The following is a 9731-nucleotide window of genomic DNA, read 5'->3' as shown; positions in this document are numbered from 1 at the left end:
TATTCACTTGTCTTGTGTCTTATCTTTCCGAGAGAAATCATAATTTTTTTACTGCATCACATTTGTTATTGTCATACCTTTTACAATTTTATATTTTGCTGCACGTGTCTGTAAAGGTGTTAACATCTGAAGGGACTTTCTTGTTTATTTTTAACCTTGTTATTCCGTATATAAGATATCATATATCCAGGGTTAAACTGCTAGCCTCGTTAAGCTGCATTGAAGGAAATGAGTTTCACTGTTCATTCATCTGCCGAGTAGTTTCTCCAATAATCTGTTTGGTTAAAAAAATCTATTGTGATGTTTTTGATAGTTCCTGATAGAGTTGGCAGTCTGTTCTGGGTTGCAGTCAAATTGTCCAAAAATCAGCTCCTATCGTCTTTTCCTATCCACTATTCCTTGACATCGGTGTGAAACGACACAGGGTTAATGCCTTTAGTCATGTTTAGTCCGTTTTTATTAAAAAGTACAAACTGCATAGGTGTTCTCAGCCTTGGAGAAACTTGACATGTTTTGGTATGTGTCTGGACCTCTCTTTAGTGGTTTATTAATAAAACCGATATTTTGACGTGTGCCTACTTTGTTCATGTACTGTTGAGGTTAATTTCAGTGTGTGCTATAATGTATGGCACACACGGGTCAACTGGAGCCAAACTACTAGCTTATTGGTTATGAACAAGACTTCACTTTAAAATAGGGAACATGTTCTTAAATATAAATACCTAATTTTGAGTTATTTAGACTTTATTAAGACCTATAGTTTCATGTCTTGTGACATAAGAATAGATCATATTTATTAGGTGTTATTATGGGAGAATTACTATTCTTGTGCTACTACTGCTTTATTTGGCCCATATTGAGCAGAGCATACTAAGACCAAAACTCATGTACAGCAACTTCCTTACTTGCAATAAATAAGCACTAGAGGGTTATTGAGGAAACACTCAACTAATGGCTTATCACTTAGAATATGGCATTAATAAGTGTTGTATAATGAATAAAGAGCCAATATACTGCTAATATACATATTAATTAACAAGTAGTTGATGGTTAATTTGTGTAACTTAATATAAAGTGTAAACAATCTACACCTACTGCCTTTGTGTGTGTTGTCTGTGTGAATAGTTGAAATAACTCAAGAAAACCACAACGCTATGAGTCAAATATATAAGAATGGTGATTATTATTATAAATAGTCAAGAGTAAAAGGTGATCTTTGTTTGGCTCCAAAAACAAAAAAAATACTGCATCGAGAATCCTTTCCTGCACGTTAAAGAAAAGGAAAGAAAGGAACAAAGTCCTAATAATTATATAATCCAAGAAAAAAATATATACATATTTGGAAAAAAAGGTATTTTATAGAAAACATTTTTTATTATAAAATCATATTTTTTTGAAAATAAATGTTGTAATATTCCCCAAAAATAACCTGATGTCAGGAAATGATTTGTGATAATCAGAGGCAGAGTTTAATCTCTAAGAACATTTTAGAGGTTGTAATGTGTTGATGTTGTAACTAGGGCTGTCAAACGATTACAATTGTTAATCAGATTAATCACAGTTTAAAAATGAATTAATCATGATTAATCACCATTCGAACTATGTCCAAAATATGCCATTTCTTTATTTATCTTGTGAGAATGGAAAGATAAATGAAAGAAGGCGGATATATCCATTTAACATACAGTAGCCTATGTATGTATGTTTATTATAACATTGTTCTGTGTGTCAACATGAAAGTCGGCGCACACACCTATCAATCATCAAACCGTGGGGTCTTATTTCATTACGTGTTGATTTCTATCAACACGTAATGAAATAAGGGGGGGTGACCTAACCGCCTTCTGGAAAAGTTTCACATGTGCGTCGGTACCAAATGCGCTTTGTGACACAAGTGACGGTAAGCATTTCAGATTGTTGCCGCGCATGCAGACTACATCAAAATTATTCTCAGTCGGGACAACACCACGCCGTTATCTTGATTCTGTTTGGCCAGAAGACATTATCAAAGATGTTCTATTGAGAAGACGATCACTACGTGACAAAAGTTTTCAAAACCGTTTCTGGTCTTCGGTATTTCCAGACAAGTGGCTACTGAAATCAATCTTACTAACTGCTGTCTGTGCAATTTACTCGGCGCGAGTTGGCGGACTTTATTTTGCTTACTTTAACATCATTTTTCATGGTGGGGCTAAGCCATTTCTTAGTATGGGTGTAGCCTACCCCAGCCATGGCGCTGCCACTGGTGGGATGTATGGTTGCACATGCGTTAAATATTTTAACGCAATTAATTCAAAAAATTAATTACCGCTGTTAACACGATAATTCTGACAGCATTAGTTGTAACGTTTAAATATCTCAAGGAAGGACACATACATAACATATAGGAATCACAATGATATCAATTTACTGTGTGAGGTATCATCATCGAGAAATATGTGTTTATGTTATGTAGTGTCTCTACTTTAAAGAGTCCCCTCCTGCTGATGTTCAGGTGTATATCAGTATGTAGTGTCTCTACTTTAAAGAGTCCCCTCCTGCTGATGTTCAGGTGTATATCAGTATGTAGTGTCTCTACTTTAAAGAGTCTTCCCCTGCTGATGTTCAGGTCATACTTGCCAACCCTCCCGATTTTCGCGGGAGACTCCCGATTTCATAGGCCTCTCCCATGGTCATATTTCTCCCGATTTCTGACAAAATCAGATTTACTCACGACTGTTTCCACTCTGACTTTAATACAGCTACACCATTGTTTGGTTTCCATGGTAGCGCGTCTCTTTAGTAGCGCGCAACTGAAAGTCTGAGAGGGTGAGGGAGATAGTCACAGAAAACTGAACAAGAATCGACAACTCGACCCTCTGCTCTCTCCTTTCCTTTCCAGCCCACGCTCCATCAAGGATGGTGCTACAGGCAGCAAGACAGTGCACTTACATATTACGTTACCATTGACTGTTAGCAGACTCAATGTCGAGTCAAGGCAACATAATAAAGGAGACGGTAGCCGAAGTAATCAAAAAAAGAATTTAATTAATAATTACCACCATGGTTGAACAAAGGAAATATAAAGTAATGACAGACAAGAACACATACTGCACAGACAGGATCAGCCCCAGACAAAGGGGAAAGCAGAATACTTATACATGAGGTAATGACGAGACAAGACACCTGGGTTCATTACAAATGGGTACACCTGGAGGGGAAACGATAAGGACTACAAAACCATAACAGGAAACTACAGCTAGACATGACACATCATACTAGGAGCGCCTGATCAGGGCGCATACACATAACACCCCCCACACCCAACTTTATGTCCATAACCCCAAGGCGAAATGGGGGAATGAACATAAACAGAAGAAGGAAACAAGAAACAATAATACTGTCAGCACAATAAAAAAATACGAATTGTACTAACAGCACCGGTATGGACGGCCAAAACCCCCACACCACCTCATGGATAAATAGCCCCCCCCCCCCCGACTACAGCTGTGATAGCGCGTCAGCCAACACATTGTCCTTGACCTTGACGTGGACCACGTCAACATCAAAGGCCTGCAGGAAAAAGCTCCAGCGCATTAGCCGCCGGTTCGAATTCCGCATCCTGCCTATAAAGACCAACGGGTTGTGGTCGGTGTATATTTTAATTGGTACCTGGGATGAACCGACATACACCTCGAAATGGGAGGGAGCCAAAATCAAGGCCAATGCCTCCTTTTCAATTGTCGAATAGCGCCGCTGGTGTATATTAAACTTTTTAGAAAAATACGACACTGGATGTTCTATACCTCCGTCATCGTCCTGCAGAAGCACTGCGCCTGTGCCCAGCTCACTAGCATCCACAGCCAACTTGGAAGGCTTTGTGAACACAGGCGCTGCGAGGACAGGAGCACTAACCAGGATGGACTTTAATTGCTGAAACGCAAAAGTGCACCTAGGCGTCCACTGAAATGGGATCTTCGGGCTCAAGAGATCCGTGAGGGGAGAAGCTACCGCTGAGAAATTCCTGCAAAAACCCCTATAATACCCCGTCATCCCCAGAAAACACCGGAGGTCCCGACGTGTAGCAGGCTCTGGAAAGCCAAGTATCGCCTCCACCTTGGAGTGGACAGGGCGGACCTCCCCCCGCCCCACTACCTTGCCAAGATAGGTGACGGTTGCCCTGTCAAACTCGCACTTGGCCAGGTTTAGGGTCAAGTTTGCCTGACCAAGCCGGTCAAAAACTTCCCGCAAACTAACCATGTGCCCCTCCCAATCGTCAGAATAGATGACGAGGTCATCGAGGTAGGCCTCACAATTAGCTACGCCTGACAGCACACGATTCACCAGCCTCTGGAAAGTCGCAGGCGCATTGCGCATACCAAACGGCATTACCGTATATTGCAGGAAACTGTCAGGTGTCACGAATGCAGAAATTAGTTTAGCGCGATCCGTAAGTGGCACCTGCCAGTATCCTTTCAGCAAATCCAGCTTGGATAAGACGCACTCCCCACCCTGTCGACACAGTCCTCCATTCTGGGCAATGGAAAACTATCAGGCCTAGTCACCTGATGTTCAGGTGTATATCAGTATGTAGTGTCTCTACTTTAAAGAGTCCTCTCCTGCTGATGGTCAGGTGTATATCAGTATGTAGTGTCTCTACTTGAAAGAGTCCTCTCCTGCTGATATTCAGGTGTATATCAGTATGTAGTGTCTCTACTTTAAAGAGTCCTCTCCTGCTGATGTTCAGGTGTATATCAGTATGTAGTGACTCTACTTTAAAGAGTCCTCTCCTGCTGATGTTCAGGTGTATATCAGTATGTAGTGTCTCTACTTTAAAGAGTCCTCTCCTGCTGATGTTCAGGTGTATATCAGTATGTAGTGTCTCTACTTTAAAGAGTCCTCTCCTGCTGATGTTCAGGTGTATATCCGTATGTAGTGTCTCTACTTTAAAGAGTCCTCTCCTGCTGATGTTCAGGTGTATATCAGTATGTAGTGTCTCTACTTTAAAGAGTCCTACTATAAATGAGTGTCACATACATCCATAATTAATACTCATTCATATGAGTATTAATAGAGGATAGGTGCCGATCTGATTTAGATCTATTTGATAGGAAACAGTTGCACAAATGCAAACACACACACTTGATTGTATTGCCGCTAACCGTGTGCAGTCTGCAGAGAGTGGAGGTTACATAACAGCTGTTCAAAGAAGATTAAAGAAACTCCAGAGAGGAAGGAGTAACTCTGATACTGAAATCCGTAGGAGCTAGCAGATAATGAGAGATCACAAATACAAAGTCTAATAAATAATAAATAATATGGGAGATATAATGTATCTATTTTTAAAATGCACATAGCTCAGTGTTTAATAATCAAACTAAGTTGTGTTTTAAATAGTAAAATGTAATATGCAAAACCATCAAACTAACTTCATGTTAAAAATAATTAAATAATGATAATATTAAAAAAGAAATGTACTTCACTTTTCTGGGATTTAAAGTAATTATAATTAGAGATGAATGTGACTTCCTAAAAGTGCACATTTCTAAACAAAACAAAGCAGCATAAAACACAACATCTATTATATAAAAAAACTCAAGGCTTAAAATATGACTTAACAACACACTCTCACTCCCTAAGCGTCCAGGAGCGACGTTTGGTCAGTGTCCGTGGCGTCCAATTGTGACGCTCCTAGGCTCCTTCAGCGTCATAAAGGGACGCAAATAGCTTTCAACTGATTGCAATGTATTCCCATCTGCGGCGGGATTTGATACTCATGGAAGCACGGCATTCGTTTGTGTCGGCTGCCCTTAAAGGCAATGTGAGCATCCATTCCCATTGGATAACGGAGAATTGTACACCCGGAAGTAAGTATTCTTCTTACTGTTGATTGATTTTACAGTGATATCTGCACTACTCATCGACTAAAAAACACCAGATTATCCTTGTTAATTACACAACATTGATTGGTTTAAATTGTGTGCAATGCTTTTGTATTTTTCCCCTTCGATTCGGAGAAACAAATATTTTTTCTGAGTAAAGGATGGCAGAAGACACTACACTACCCAGAATCCCCAGCTATCGTTTGGACTACACGGCTGGCGTCTATGTCACGTGATCTTCAAATTTCTCCCTGCAGAAAAAGAAAACATGGCCGAACTTCGTTTTATTCTCGGTGGAAAATGCCTATTTTAAAGTTACTTTGGCCATTAAAATGCGTTTTGATGTCATTTGATGCGAGAAATATGATTTGTTATTTCAGATTGTGTGCAGTGGATGTACATGATCTTTAGTTAGCTAGTTATTACGAAGATTACTTCAGGAAATGGCGACGTTTTCATTGTTACCAAGGTGGTTGCTAGGGACGCTGCTATCGATATTATTTCTGTTATGTTGTGTAACTGTTTAATGGTGTTATCTTTATTGCTACCCCCTTCCCCGTCAATGTATAGTGTTGGTCCACAGCGCAAACCTATTAGTTTAACAAAATCCGCATCTAAAGATATCCTACGTTATTTTCCCCTGTGCAATTCCAGTCTCACATCTCACAACACATTGTCATTAACAAATACCGGAAACAGACCGAAAACATTTAAAAAAATAATAATAATACTTTATTCCGAGGGTGCTTGCTTTTCTCTTTGAAAGTCATCACATAACGGCATTGTAATACACGGTTCGGCTGCATTAAATATTACATATCTGCCGTTCTGTATTTATAGAGCCCTGATGAGAAGACTTCTAGACAAACATGAGGAACTGAAAACGTGACGTGGATCATAAATATATCAGCCATTAAACAACATCTTACATTTCTTTTCACACAATACGTCTCCTTGCAGTGTCAACACTAATTCGGCTCACTTTTATATTTGATATCATTGATAGGCTGTATTTACATCATAAAGGTGCACAGCTGATATAAAGGGACACCTAGTGGTTAAAGCATGTTATTGAATTTCATTATTTTATTATTAGATATTAATAGGATCCCTATAAAGTATATTCATTACTCGTTATTCTCTACTAATAGTTAATTAAAGACTGTATATAATGACTATTTTGCACATCCCTTTCAAGATTTCAAGATGTTCTAAGGTTTATTGACATCATATAGGCCTACACAACTGGTGTAGTTCTGCACTGAATGAAAAACTTGGGTCGCAGGTTCCTCAATAGTGCATTACAAGACATCTATCAATATTTGTGCATACCTCCAGCAATGTTAACTATGTTGAAGCACTTATTTTAACTGATATTATACATAATGTATTATACTCTTATAAGATGTATGTAGATATTTCATCTCCGGCCTTGTCAGGTATTGAACAATCAATAAATAAAGAACACAGAATTGTTGAATATAAAACACAGAATGTGTGTGATTATACTAAATGATTTTCAAATAAACACCACTGCATATTTAACTGTTACACATGCTGATGTAACGCAAATGTTCCAACTTGGGATCAATAAAGTATATCTTATCTTAAGTTGATCGATGGCTACTGCCATATTTGCAAAATGTGCCTCTGAACCTTGACAAGTGCATGTTTCAGGCTTATCAATTACTGTAATGTTATCAATGAACAACAGGAGGGGTCACAAACATAAGACCAGCTGTTAAATAAAGCTCTTCTGACCTTAGCTGGCATGTGTGTATATATATTAATACTGCCCATTATGGGCACAAGCAATTTTCGGACGCGGTGGACCCGTTCAAATCCAGTTTTGGACAGTCTGCCGTGGTTCCATCCCATTTCAAGTGCTGTTCGAGAATCGGCTTAACCCTCGGAGCACACTCTCCAATCACAGAGCTTGAGGACTATCACAGGGTTTGTCAAACAGAGCACATGGTGTAGTCCAAACGATAGCTGGGGATTCTGGGTAGTGTAGTGTCTTCTGCCATCCTTTACTCAGAACAAATATTTGTTTCTCCGAATCGAAGGGGAAAAATACAAAAGCATTGCACACAATTTAAACCAATCAATGTTGTGTAATTAACAAGGATAATCTGGTGTTTTTTAGTCGATGAGTAGTGCAGATATCACTGTAAAATCAATCGACAGTAAGAGGAATACTTACTTCCGGGTGTACAATTCTCCGTTATCCAATGGGAATGGACGCTCACATTGCCTTTAAGGGCAGCCGACACAAACGAATGCCGTGCTTCCATGAGCGTCAAATCCCGACGCAGATGGGAATACATTGCAATCAGTTGAAAGCTATTTGCGTCCCTTTATGATGCTGAAGGAGCCTAGGAGCGTCACAATTGGACGCCACGGACACTGACCAAACGTCGCTCCTGGACGCTTAGGGAGTGAGAGTGTGTTGAGTTGGAGTCCTTCACTGGGACAAACACACTGAGTTTAACCCGTTGATAAGCTATGCAAACCCCTTCTATAGGAGCTTTTATGACATCCCATTCCAAATTCTTATAGGCATTACTATGAAGTTGGTACCCCCTTTGCAGCTAAAACAGCTTCCACTCTTCTGGGAAGGCTTTCTATAAGATTTTGGAGTCTGTCTGTGGGAATGTTTGCCCATTCATCCAGAAGAGCATGTGTGAGGTCAGACATTGATGTTGGACGAGAGGGCCTGGCTCTCCATTCTAGTTCATCCCAAAGGTGTTCAATGAGGTTGAGGTCAAGTTCTTCCTCACCAAACTCACCCAACCAGGCCTTTATGGACCTTGCTTTTTGGGGCTCTGTCATGCTGGAACAGAAAAGGGCCTTCCCCAAACTGTTTCCACAAAGTTGGAAGTATAGAATTGTCCAAAATGGCATGAAGCTCCCGGCAGAGTTTTGGTGCTGATATTAATGCCAGAGCTGGAACTCTGAAGTTATTGAGTCAGCAGAGCTTTACACATTATGCTCCATAATGTTCAAATATTACTGTTATCTTTTTACACAATATATCAAATATCTTCTTAGGTAGAAGAAGTGTAAAATAAGACTTACATGAATCAGAAGTGCAAAAGCAGCCTGTTGAGTTGTGACAAGTTTGGCATGTGAAACGTGGTCAACGGTAAACATGTTCCTAACGGCAATCGTTTACAAATAAAAGCTTCCTATCAAATTCCTTAGTGAATACATGCTTGGACCAAATCACTGTAAAATAATTATTTATAACTAAATAATTATTATAGTATGTCTTTTTTTCCTTTTTATCACACTTACATGGGTCATTTTTTACCCATGTATGTAAACCTGATGTAGCAATACAAAAAACATTTTAGTTCATACATTAAGAAAGGTAGAATGAAAATAATGATGTGTTGTGATCAAAAACAAGATATTAAATGATTACATTAATTAATTTCCAAAAATATAGCTAAGAAACACTGACCCATGCATCAAATAACATTGTAGGTCAATACTAGTAATTTTTTACCCATGTTTATTCAAAAAGTAAGAAAGGAAAAATGAAAGTAAGAATTTGTGATGATTCAAAACAAGTTAATTGAGGAATACCTGGAATTCTGAATTATTGTAATAATTTGGTAATTTGTTGCAAAGATACATTTACAATTAAAACTCATTCGGGTCACTTTTGACCCCTGTTGTGTATCAAAGGGTTAAACATAGCCTATATTTTTCATTATAATTAAAGTGTGAGTGACTCAGTTCATCCAGCAGTCAGCGGCTTACCATGTCCGACTTTAGGGGACCTGCCTCGGCTTCACATGTTGCTGTGTGTGTGTGTGCGTGCGTGCGTGCGTGCGTGCGTGCGTGCGTGCGTGCGTGTGTGTG

General features: G+C 39.2%; 1 pseudogene; it reads left to right on the top strand.

Annotated features, from left to right (window-relative positions):
- Positions 1-9731, top strand: part of LOC117441323 (zinc finger protein 665-like) — a 90719-nt pseudogene that overhangs the window by 47592 nt on the left and 33396 nt on the right.

The sequence above is a fragment of the Pseudochaenichthys georgianus genome, unplaced genomic scaffold, assembly GCF_902827115.2.
Source record: "Pseudochaenichthys georgianus unplaced genomic scaffold, fPseGeo1.2 scaffold_167_arrow_ctg1, whole genome shotgun sequence".
NCBI lineage: Eukaryota > Metazoa > Chordata > Actinopteri > Perciformes > Channichthyidae > Pseudochaenichthys > Pseudochaenichthys georgianus.
This window is presented reverse-complemented; position numbering and strand designations above follow the sequence as displayed.